Source organism: Arachis hypogaea, chromosome 10 (genome assembly GCF_003086295.3).
Source record: "Arachis hypogaea cultivar Tifrunner chromosome 10, arahy.Tifrunner.gnm2.J5K5, whole genome shotgun sequence".
NCBI lineage: Eukaryota > Viridiplantae > Streptophyta > Magnoliopsida > Fabales > Fabaceae > Arachis > Arachis hypogaea.
Genome location: NC_092045.1, coordinates 24,882,012 through 24,892,443, shown reverse-complemented (window position 1 = coordinate 24,892,443; position 10,432 = coordinate 24,882,012). Strand labels below are relative to the sequence as shown.

Genomic DNA, 10,432 nt, shown 5'->3' with positions numbered 1-10,432 from the left:
CACCTCCAATAGTACAGTTGACCATACAGGGACCTGGATCACTACATTTTTCAGGTATACCTCCCATTAAAACAGAGATAGAACTACCTAAGGGAATAGTTTTTAATCTATTAATTTTATCCTTATGTATACATAAATCCTTTAGAAACTTCGCATATTTAGGTACCTGTTGAATGACATCAAAAAGAGGAACAGTTACCTCAACCTTTTTGAATATTTCTACCATTTTGGGATCAAGTTCCATCTGCTTCCAGGGCTTCCTTGTGAGTTGTGGAAAGGGGACAGGACGGGCGTTATCTGCAGCTTCAACATCCTTTGGTGCTTCAACCTGTGGTTGAGTTTCCTCTTCTTCAACTATATCCTGTATGTTCTCTTCCTCTTCAGCATCTTCCACTTTTACTGCATCTTCAGCTGGGGTGTGTTCTGGTGGACTTGGCTTCTCTTGGTTCCTCTCCTACAATGTGGTTCCGGATCTCAGAGTGATGGCATTGATGCCACCCTTGAGATTAGGTAAAGGTTGAGAAGGAAGTCCACTGGAGCTCGAAGGTTGGTTGGTGGAGTTATTTAGTGATCCAATCTGTGAGACAAGGGCTTGCAAGGTAGAGTTTAGACCATTTAGGGTAGAAGTAAGGTTGTTTTCCATGGCCTGCTGTCTCCAATCAATAGAGTGTAATAACTCATCATTAGAAGATGAAGAGGGATAAGTGAGCTGAGGGGTCTGTTGAGATGCTTGAGGCTGCCTTAGATGAGGTGCTCTGTAGGCCTGATTCTAATTCTGTTGTCTGGTGTTGTTACTGTTATTTTACCTCTGGTTTCTATTGTTATCTCTGCCTCCTCTGTTATGATTATCCCTCCAATCATGGTTAGAATTATCTCTCCAACCTTGGTTGGAATTGTCTTGCCATCCATGGTTGTAGTTGCCACCTTGATTGTATCCTTGATTGGGGCAGTCATAGAAGTTATGAGTGGCTGCCACAATGTTGTCTTCTTGTTGGAGCTGCAGACATTCATCAGTGTAATGACTATAATCAGTACAGATCCTGCATACTCTTTGTGGAACCAACTGTTGGCTTTGCTGTGATGGAGAAGGCTGAGCTTGCTGAGCTTGTTGTTAACTTAATTGCATCTACTTCAGTAAGTTGGTCATTTTACATATACTCTGAGTTAGAGCAGTAGTCTCTTTGCTAGAGGATACCTCTGCAATAGCTCTTGACCGGCTTTGTTTCTACCTGTGATTCCTAGTAGATTCAGCTAAGTCGCTGATCAATTGCCATGCCTCATCAGTAGTCTTGTACTTTTTCATAGACCCATTTCTAGCACCTTCCAATGTGGTCTTATCTTGAGGTTTCATGCCCTGTGTGAAGTAGCCGGGCAACACTATCTTGTCAATCATATGGTGGAGACATGCTTCCAGAAGATTGTTGAAGTGCTCCCAATATTCGTAGAGAGTCTCAGATTCGTCCTGAACAATTATGGAAATGTCTTTCCTCAGTTTATTGGTAACTTCAGCTGGAAAGAATTTTTTCAAAAATTCTCTTCTAAGCGTATCCCAGTTAGAAACAGTTGCTCTGGGTTGAGTGTAGTACCACTCTCTTGCCTTTCCCTCAAGAGAGAATGAGAAGGCTTTTAACAGAATAGAAGTTTCATCAACACCATCACGCTTAACAGTAGAACAAGCTGTCTGGAAATCCCTAAGGTGCTTGATAGGCTCTTGAGTAGGTAAGCCATGAAACATGGGCATCAAGTTAAGTAGTGCAGTCTTTATTTCAAAATCTACAGCCACTGCTGGGTGATGCGCTTGATACGGCTGCAGTGTGAAATCTGGGGCTCCAGCTTCCTGGATAGTAACTCTCCTAGGTGCTGCCTTGTTATCTGCACGTGAATCAACTGAATCAGTAATAGAGGAGCTTGTTTCTTCTTCAAATGGAGGTTCAGATTTGCCCTCGGATGAGATTGGTGAATTGACGTTAATCACTTCACCACCCTCAGAGGCTAGCCGACGTCGAGCTCGCCTAATACGTGAAATCGTTCTTTCAATTTCGGGATCAAAAGCAGTTAAGCTCGAATCAGAAAATGAACGAGTCATTCAGTGGAAAAGATCATATAGCTCATGATAACAAAAACAAAATAAAATAAAATGCAGATAAATAAATTTCAAATAAATTAGCACTCTATTGCAACTTCCCGGCAACGGCGCCAAAAATTGACGTAGCGAAAATTGGCAGATTAAGAAATTAATATGAGTGATACGTTGCATGTACAGTTCCTAACCAACAAAAATCCGCTTATCAATTTAGAAAGGTTGTCACGAAATTAGAATTAAAATACTGGGAGTATGAATCCCAGGTCGTCTTCCAACGAGTTGCAGGAAGATGTGCTATCTTATTGATCAGAGGTTTTCCAAAATGGTTTTGAGTTTGATAAATGGGAAATTAAATTAGAGAATTGATGTAATTTAAATAAAAATCTTGACCGGGAGTAGATTAATTGGAAGTTCTATCCTTGTTGGAGTTTTCCCAAGATCAATTGATAATTGAAGGTTGTTCTACTTAGTTATCCTTTACTAGGTAAAGGAGAGTCAAGTAAGTTGAAAGTCTACTTCTATTCACAAGTTCTAATCCTCTTCCTTGGGAAGGATTAGTGTCAGTGACTAGAGAGCCATCCAACAATAAACTCAATTACAATTTTACTCTTGCACATTCCAACTCAAGGGTCTCCTTTCAATCAACTCCCAAACAAGTTAGAGAACTACTCACTCATCATGGATGTAAATTTCACAAAATAAAAATAAGGAATAAGGAAATACATGATAGATAATAATAAAAAAGATCAATTAAAAATAAAAATGGTTCTTGTATTAATGAATCCTAAAAATAATCCAATTGTAACTCTGAACAAATTAAGGATATGAAAGAGTAAGCAACAAGTAAAGAGAACAAACTAGAGTGATGAAATCTTGCGGAGGTAATAACTCTTCTCAATATCCCAAGCCGAAAAGCAATAAAAACCAAATCCTAAGAACTGTGAATATGTAGAGAAAAACCTAGAGGAGGGGTAAAATCAGATCTAAAAAACTAAGAATGTTGTGGAATGAATGTTGTCCTTCGTCTCTGCATGTTTTCTGGCTCTAATCTGCGTTTCTGGCTCGAAAAGTGGGTTAAAACGCGGCCCAGAATCTATGCCAGCGACTTCTGTAATTCTGCAGATCGCGCACGTCATGCGGTTGCGTCGTCCACGCGTTCGCGTCACTCAGCGTTTTCCGTGCCACGCGTGCGCGTCGTCTACGCATTCGCGTCACTCGTGCAGCTTTCAATCCACGCGTTCGCATCAGGTACGCGTTCGCGTCGCTGTGAATTTCTCCATTTTGCGCGGTCGCGTGAGCCATGCGCCCGCGTCACTTCTCACTGGTCATCTCCTCAATTTCTTGTGTTCCTTCCATTTTTGCAAGCTTCCTCTCCATTCTCTAAGCCATTCCTGCCCTATGAAGCCTGAAACACTTAACACACAGATCACAACATCGAATGGTATAAAGGAGACTAAAAATATACAATTAAAAGATCTTTAGGAACCAAGTTTTCAACCATAGATCATTTTCAGGAAGGAATTGTAAATACATGCAAATCATATGAATAAGTGGGTGAAGACTTGATAAAACCACACAATTAAACATAATATAAATCATAAAATAATGGTTTATCATTCTCCTCCTTTCTACACTCCTTACTTGATTCTCCACCTTCCTCAAGGGGGATGTCTTGAGTTCTTGAGCGTAGTACGATTAAGCGGTTCAACGCTTCGGCTATGGTAGCCATAAACTCCACTTGCTTCCTTCCAAACCATTCTTGCTCTTGGAAGAATGCTTGCAGGTTTTGTTGTTCTTGGGGCAAGGGTTGGAAAACTTCTTAATTGGATAGAAGAGAAGGTTCAAAGGTTGGGAGAAAGGTTGTGTAGTTGGAAGGTGTGCCTTGTGGGTGAGAGTATTAAAGTGGTGTATAAGGGGGTGATGGTTCATATGGTTGGTAACAAGGTGTATAGACATTTTGATTCCATGGAGGTGTATGGTGTGGTGCTTGAAGGTTTGGTGGTTGGGGGTTGTGTATGGGGTATCTTTCATATCCTTTGGGTTGATATTCACATAAGGGAGAGTTTGGGAGAGGATTTGCCTCGCTGTAGTATGGGAAAGATTGCTCCTCCCTCCATCGCTTCTCCTGTTCTAAGATGCAATCCCAATTTGAATTCATCATACCCTACAAAATACTCACAACCAAGATCCAAGCAACAAGGGTGATAACTCATAAAGAAAATAGAAAATAAAAGCAAAAGACATCAATAAAACAAGAAAACAAACACCTAAATATTAGCAAAAACAACCAAATAACCAAAGAGTAAGCTATTTACAATATTAACATATTTATAACAACCTAAGATATAACACCAATTGCATCCCCGGCATCGGCGCCAAAATTTGATGAATGCCCAAGAGCATAGGCTTGGATTTTCACACTAAAAAAATAGAATTTGTCCGTTGCAAGTATAGTCTAAACCCAACAAATTGAGCATCAATCAAATGTAATATTCAAATCAATTATAAACCGAGATCAAGAATAATTCAACCTCGGGTCGTTCTCCCTAGGATGTAATTGAAGTGACATTTCCTTGGTTGTTAAGAAAAAGGGGATTTTGAAATCAAAAAATGAAAGATCAAAAGAACTAAGAAATAAAAGAACTAAGCACTGATCAAAATTGGAATTAATGCAAGTAGAAGGAAACAATATTAAAACTAGTGAAAATACTATAAATTCATAAAGAGCCTTGATTGGGAATTGAGAATCCAAGGAATCTTATCATTTTCATAACCACAACTATGGTAATTATCATGAGTTAGTCTCGCCTAGTTAACCCCTAACTTCGAGGAATAGGTCAAGCAAGCATAATTGATCTTAATCCATAAGTCCTAGCCAACTTACCAAACTAGTTTATAAAAGGCTAGCTTTAATGGAAACAAGAGTCAACTAACTCTCCAAGAATTACCACTAAATGTCGGACATTATGACTCTAGTATCCTAGGAACTCAAGTCCCAAGTCAAGGTGTGAAAATCTACTCAAGATCTAGCCTTGGCATTTTCACAAACACCTTGTGGGCATAAAAGCAAAACATGAAAAATTGCAAAGAAAAATGATAAACTATAACCAACTATTCACAAATTCAACTATAAACAAGCAATCAAACATAAAGAAAGCATGAAACATTAGATTCATCAATCAAAACTTCAAGAAACTCAAAATTGCAAATATAAACAAAGTAACTTGAACCAAAAGGAAAGGAAAGTAAAAGTGCTTTAATTAAAGAGGAAATTGAGAGTACTTACAATTAAAGAAGCAAAATCACAGATCAAAGCTTGCTATAAAATGCTACAATTGAAATTGATAAACCCTAACTAAACCCTAAGAGAGCTCTCCCTAATCTACACTAATCCTACGCCTACTACTATGGAAAAATGTCAAAATAAAGTTCTAAGTCCTAATACTACCTAATGCCTTCATATGTGTTGAATTCCCCTTGATATAGCACTCCAATTCAGCCTTCCATTCATCCAAAATGGGCCAAGAGCCTTCAGAAATCACGTAGCACATGTTTCATTAATGAAATCATGTGCAGGGTCCTGTGTGTACGCACACTTTGCTGAATATTGACCTGTGCGTACGCACAGGTGCTTGTGCGCACGTGATGAGCGGATAATTTATACGCTTTTTGGCAACATTTTTACATAGTTTTTAGTATGATTTAGTTAGTTTTTAGTATAATTTTATTAGTTTTTATGCAAAATTCATATTTCTGGACTTTACTATGAGTTTGTGTGTTTTTCTATGATTTCAGGTATTTTTTTGCTGAAGTTGAGGGACTTGAGCAAAAATATGATTCAGAGGCTGAAGAAGGACTGCAGATGCTGTTGGATTCTGACCTCCCTGCACTCGAAATAGATTTTTTGGAGCTACAGAAGTCCAAATGTGATGATCCGTGACACTCATCACCATTCTCACTTATGAACGCGTGTCTGACAAACACTTCCGTTCTACCTGCGAAAGCTAGAGTGTGTATCTCTTGGATTCCTGGTTCACGATGCATGGTTGCCTCTCCTGACAATAGAGCCTTCCATTCCGTGAGATCAGAGTCTTCGTGGTATAAGCTAGAATCAATGGCAGTATTCTTGAGATCCGGAAAGTCTAAACCTTGTCTGTGGTATTCCGAGTAGGATCTGGGATGGGATGACTATGATGAGCTTCAAACTCGTGACTGTAGGGCGTAGTGATAGACGCAAAAGGATAGTAAATCCTATTCCTACACAATCGAGAGCCAACAGCTGATTAGCCATGCGGGAAACCGTAGAGGACCATTTTTACTGAGAGGACGGGAAGTAGCCATTGACAACGGTGATACCCAACATACAGCTTGCCATAGAAAGGATTATGAAGGATTGGATGAAGGCAATAGGGAAGCAGAGATTCAGAAGGAACAGCGCATCTCCATACGCTTATCTGAAATTCCCACCAATGAATTACATAAGTATCTCTATCTTTATTTTATGCTTATTTATCTTTTACATTATTAAAACTCCATAACCATTTGAATCCGCCTGATTGAGATTTACAAGATGACCATAGCTTGCTTCAAGCCGACAATTTCCGTAGGATCGACCCTTACTCATGTAAGGTTTATTACTTGGACGACCCAGTGCACTTGCTGGTTAGTTGTGCGAAGTTGTGAAAAAGAGTTGAGATTACAATTGTGCATACCAAGTTGTTGGCGTGATTTTGTATCACAATTTCGTGCACCAAGTTTTTGGCGCCGTTCCGGAGATTGTTCGAGTTTGGACAACTGGCGGTTCATCTTGTTGCTCAGATTAGGTAATTTTCTTCTTGTTTTAACCATTATTTTAATTTCGAAAAGTTTTCAAAAAATTTTTCTTCTTTTTTTTGTTTCTCCAAAATATTTTCGAAAAAAAAATCCAAAAAAATAATAAAATAAAAAAACAAAAATATTTTGTGTTTCTTGTTTGAGTCTAGTGTCAATTTTTAAGTTTGGTGTCAATTGCATGTTTTTAATCATCATTGCATTTTTCGAAAATTCATGCATGTGTTCTTCATGATCTTCAAAGTTGTTCTTGATGATTTTCTTTGTTTGATCTTTGCATTTTCATGTTGTGAGTCTTTTCTTGTTTTTTATATGCATTTTTAGTTTGTTAGTGTCTAAGCATAAATTTTTTTTAAGTTTGGTGTCTTGCATGTTTTTCTTTTCTTGAAAATTTTCAAAAATAATTTCTTGATGTTCATCATGATCTTCAAAGTGTTCTTGGTGTTCATCTTGACATTCATAGTGTTCTTGCATGCATCATTTGTTTTAATCCAAAATTTTTATGTCTTGAGTCATTTTGTTATTTTTTTCTCTCCTCATTAAAAATTTAAAAATCAAAAAATATATTTTCCTTATTTCACTCATAAATTTCGAAATCTTTGGGTTGACTTAGTCAAAAATTTTTAAAATAAGTTGTTTCTTGTTAGTCAATTCAAGATTTCAATTTTAAAAATCTTATATTTTCAAAACTTTTTCAAAAATCAAATCTTTTTCATTTTTCTTTTATATTTTCAAAAATTTTTAAAATTGATTTTCAAAATCTTTTTTTTATCTTTATTTCATAATTTTTCAAAATTATTACTAACAATTAATGTCTTGATTCAAAAATTTCAAGTTTGTTACTTTCTTGTTAAGAAATGTTTAATCTTTAAATTTTAGAATCATATCTTTTAGTTTCTTGTGAGTCAAGTAATTAATTTTGATTTTTAAAATTAAATATTTTTCAAAATAAATTTCAATCATATCTTTTCAATCATATCTTTTCAAACATATCTTTTTCAAATCATATCATTTTCAAAATCAATTTCAAAATCTTTTCTAACTTCTTACCTTTTCAAAATTGATTTTCAAATCCTTTTTTCAATTAACCACTTAACTTTTTGTTTGATTTTTAAAATTCTTATCTTTTTCAAAATCACCTAACTACTTTTCTCTCTCTAATTCTCGAAAATCACCTTCCTCTTTTTCAAAATTCTTTTTAATTAACTAATTATTTCAAATTTTAATTTTAATTTTATTTCTTCTCTTAATTTTTTAAAATCACTAACCATTTTTCAAAAACAATTTTCGAAATTCTCTCCCTCTCATCTTCTTCTATTTATTTATTTAATTACTAACACTTCTCTTCTAGTCATAATTCAAACCCTCTTTTCTTCTCTCTCTGTGTTCGAATTTTTCCTCTCCTATTCTTATCTTCTTCTACTCACATAAAGGAATCTCTATACTGTGACATAGAGGATTCCTCTTCTTTTCTGTTCTCTTCTTTTTCACATGAGCATGAGCAAGGATAAGAACATTCTTGTTGAAGCTGATCTGGAACCTGAAAGGATTCTGAAGAGGAAGCTAAGAGAAGCTAAAACACAACACTCTAAAGAGGATTTTACTGAAATTTTCGAAAAAGGAGTAGAGATGGCCGAAACCAATAACAATGTGGAGGTGCAAGGAAGATGCTTGGTGACTTTACTGCACCAAATTCCAATTTACATGGAAGAAGCATCTCAATCCCTGCCATTGGAGCAAATAATTTTGAGCTAAAGCCTCAATTAGTTCTCTGATGCAACAGAATTGCAAGTTTCATAGACTTCCATCAGAAGATCCTTTTCAGTTCTTAACTGAGTTCTTGCAGATCTGTGATACTATAAGACCAATGGAGTTGATCCCGAGGTCTATAAGCTTATGCTTTTCCCTTTTGCTGTAAGAGACAGTGCTAGAATATGGTTGGACTCTCAACCTAAAGATAGCTTGAACTCTTGGGATAAGCTGGTCACGACTTTCTTAGCCAAGTTCTTTCCTCCTCAAAAGCTGAGCAAGCTTAGAGTGGATGTTCAAACCTTTAGGCAGAAAGAAGGTGAATCCATCTATGAAGCTTGGGAGAGATACAAGCAACTGACCAAAAAGTGTCCTTCTGACATGCTTTCAGAATGGACCATCCTGGATATATTCTATGTTGGTCTGTCTGAATTGTCTAAAATGTCATTGGACCATTCTGCAGGTGGATCTATTCACCTGAAGAAAACACCTGCAGAAGCTCACGAACTCATTGAAATGGTTGCAAATAACCAGTTCATGTACACCTCTGAAGGGAATCTTGTGAATAATAGGATGCTTCAGAGGAAGGGAGTTCTTGAAATTGATACTTTGAATGCCATATTGGCTCAGAACAAAATGTTGACTCAACAAGTCAATTTAATTTCTTAGAGTCTAGATGGATTGCAAAATGCATCCAACAGTACTAAAGAAGCATCTTCTGAAGAAGAAGCTTATGATCCTGAGAACTCTGCAATGGCAGAGGTGAATTACATGGGTGAAGCCTATGGAAACACCTATAATCCCTCATGGAGAAATCATCCAAATTTCTCATGGAAGGATCAACAAAAGCCTCAACAAGGCTTTAATAATGGTGGAAGAAATAGGTTTAGCAATAGCAAGCCTTCTCCATCATCCTCTCAGCAACAGACAGAAAATTCTGAGCAGAACCCATCTAGCTTAGCAAATATAGTCTCTGATCTATCTAAGGCCACTCTCAATTTCATGAATGAAACAAGGTCCTCCATTAGAAATTTGGAGGCACAAGTGAGCCAGCTGAGTAAAAGAGTCACTGAAACTCCTTCTAGTACTCTCTCAAGCAATACAGAAGAGAATCCAAAAAGAGAGTGCAAGGCCATAACCTTACTTGGTGTGGCCGAACCTAGAGAGGAGGAGGAGGACGTGAATCCCAATGAGGAAGACCTCATGGGACGTCATCTGGACAAAAAGGAGTTCCCATTTGAGGAACCTAAGGAATCTGAGACTCATCTAGAGACCATAGAGATTCCATTAAACCTACTTCTGCCATTCATAAGCTTTGATGAGTATTCCTCCTCTGAAGAAGATGAAGATATTATTGAAGAGCAAGTTGCTAAGTACCTTGGAGCAATCATGAAGCTGAATGCCAAGTTATTTGGTAATGAGACTTGGGTGGATGAACCCCCTTGCTCCCTAATGAACTGAATGACTTGGTTAGGCAGATATTACCTCAAAAGAAATAGGATCCTGGTAAATTTTTAATTCCTTGTACCATAGGCATAACCTTTGAGAAGGCTCTGTGTGACCTGGAGTCAAGCATAAACTTAATGCCACTCTCTGTAATGGAGAAACTGGGAATCTTTGAGGTACAGGCTGCCAAATTCTCATTATAGATGACAGACAAATCCATGAAAAAGGCTTATGGATAGGTAGAGGACATGCTAGTAAAGGTCAAAGGCCTTTACATCCCTGATGACTTCATAATCCTAGACACTGGGAAGGATGAGGATGAAT

At 37.2% G+C, this 10,432-nt stretch overlaps 1 non-coding gene across 1 annotated transcript; it reads right to left on the bottom strand.

The window, feature by feature from the left end:
• Window positions 1-8,941: 8,941 nt before the first annotated feature.
• LOC112719174 (small nucleolar RNA R71) lies at window positions 8,942-9,049 on the bottom strand. The gene has a single exon (XR_003161487.1). It is a non-coding gene; the product is annotated as a small nucleolar RNA R71 (small nucleolar RNA).
• Window positions 9,050-10,432: the final 1,383 nt, after the last annotated feature.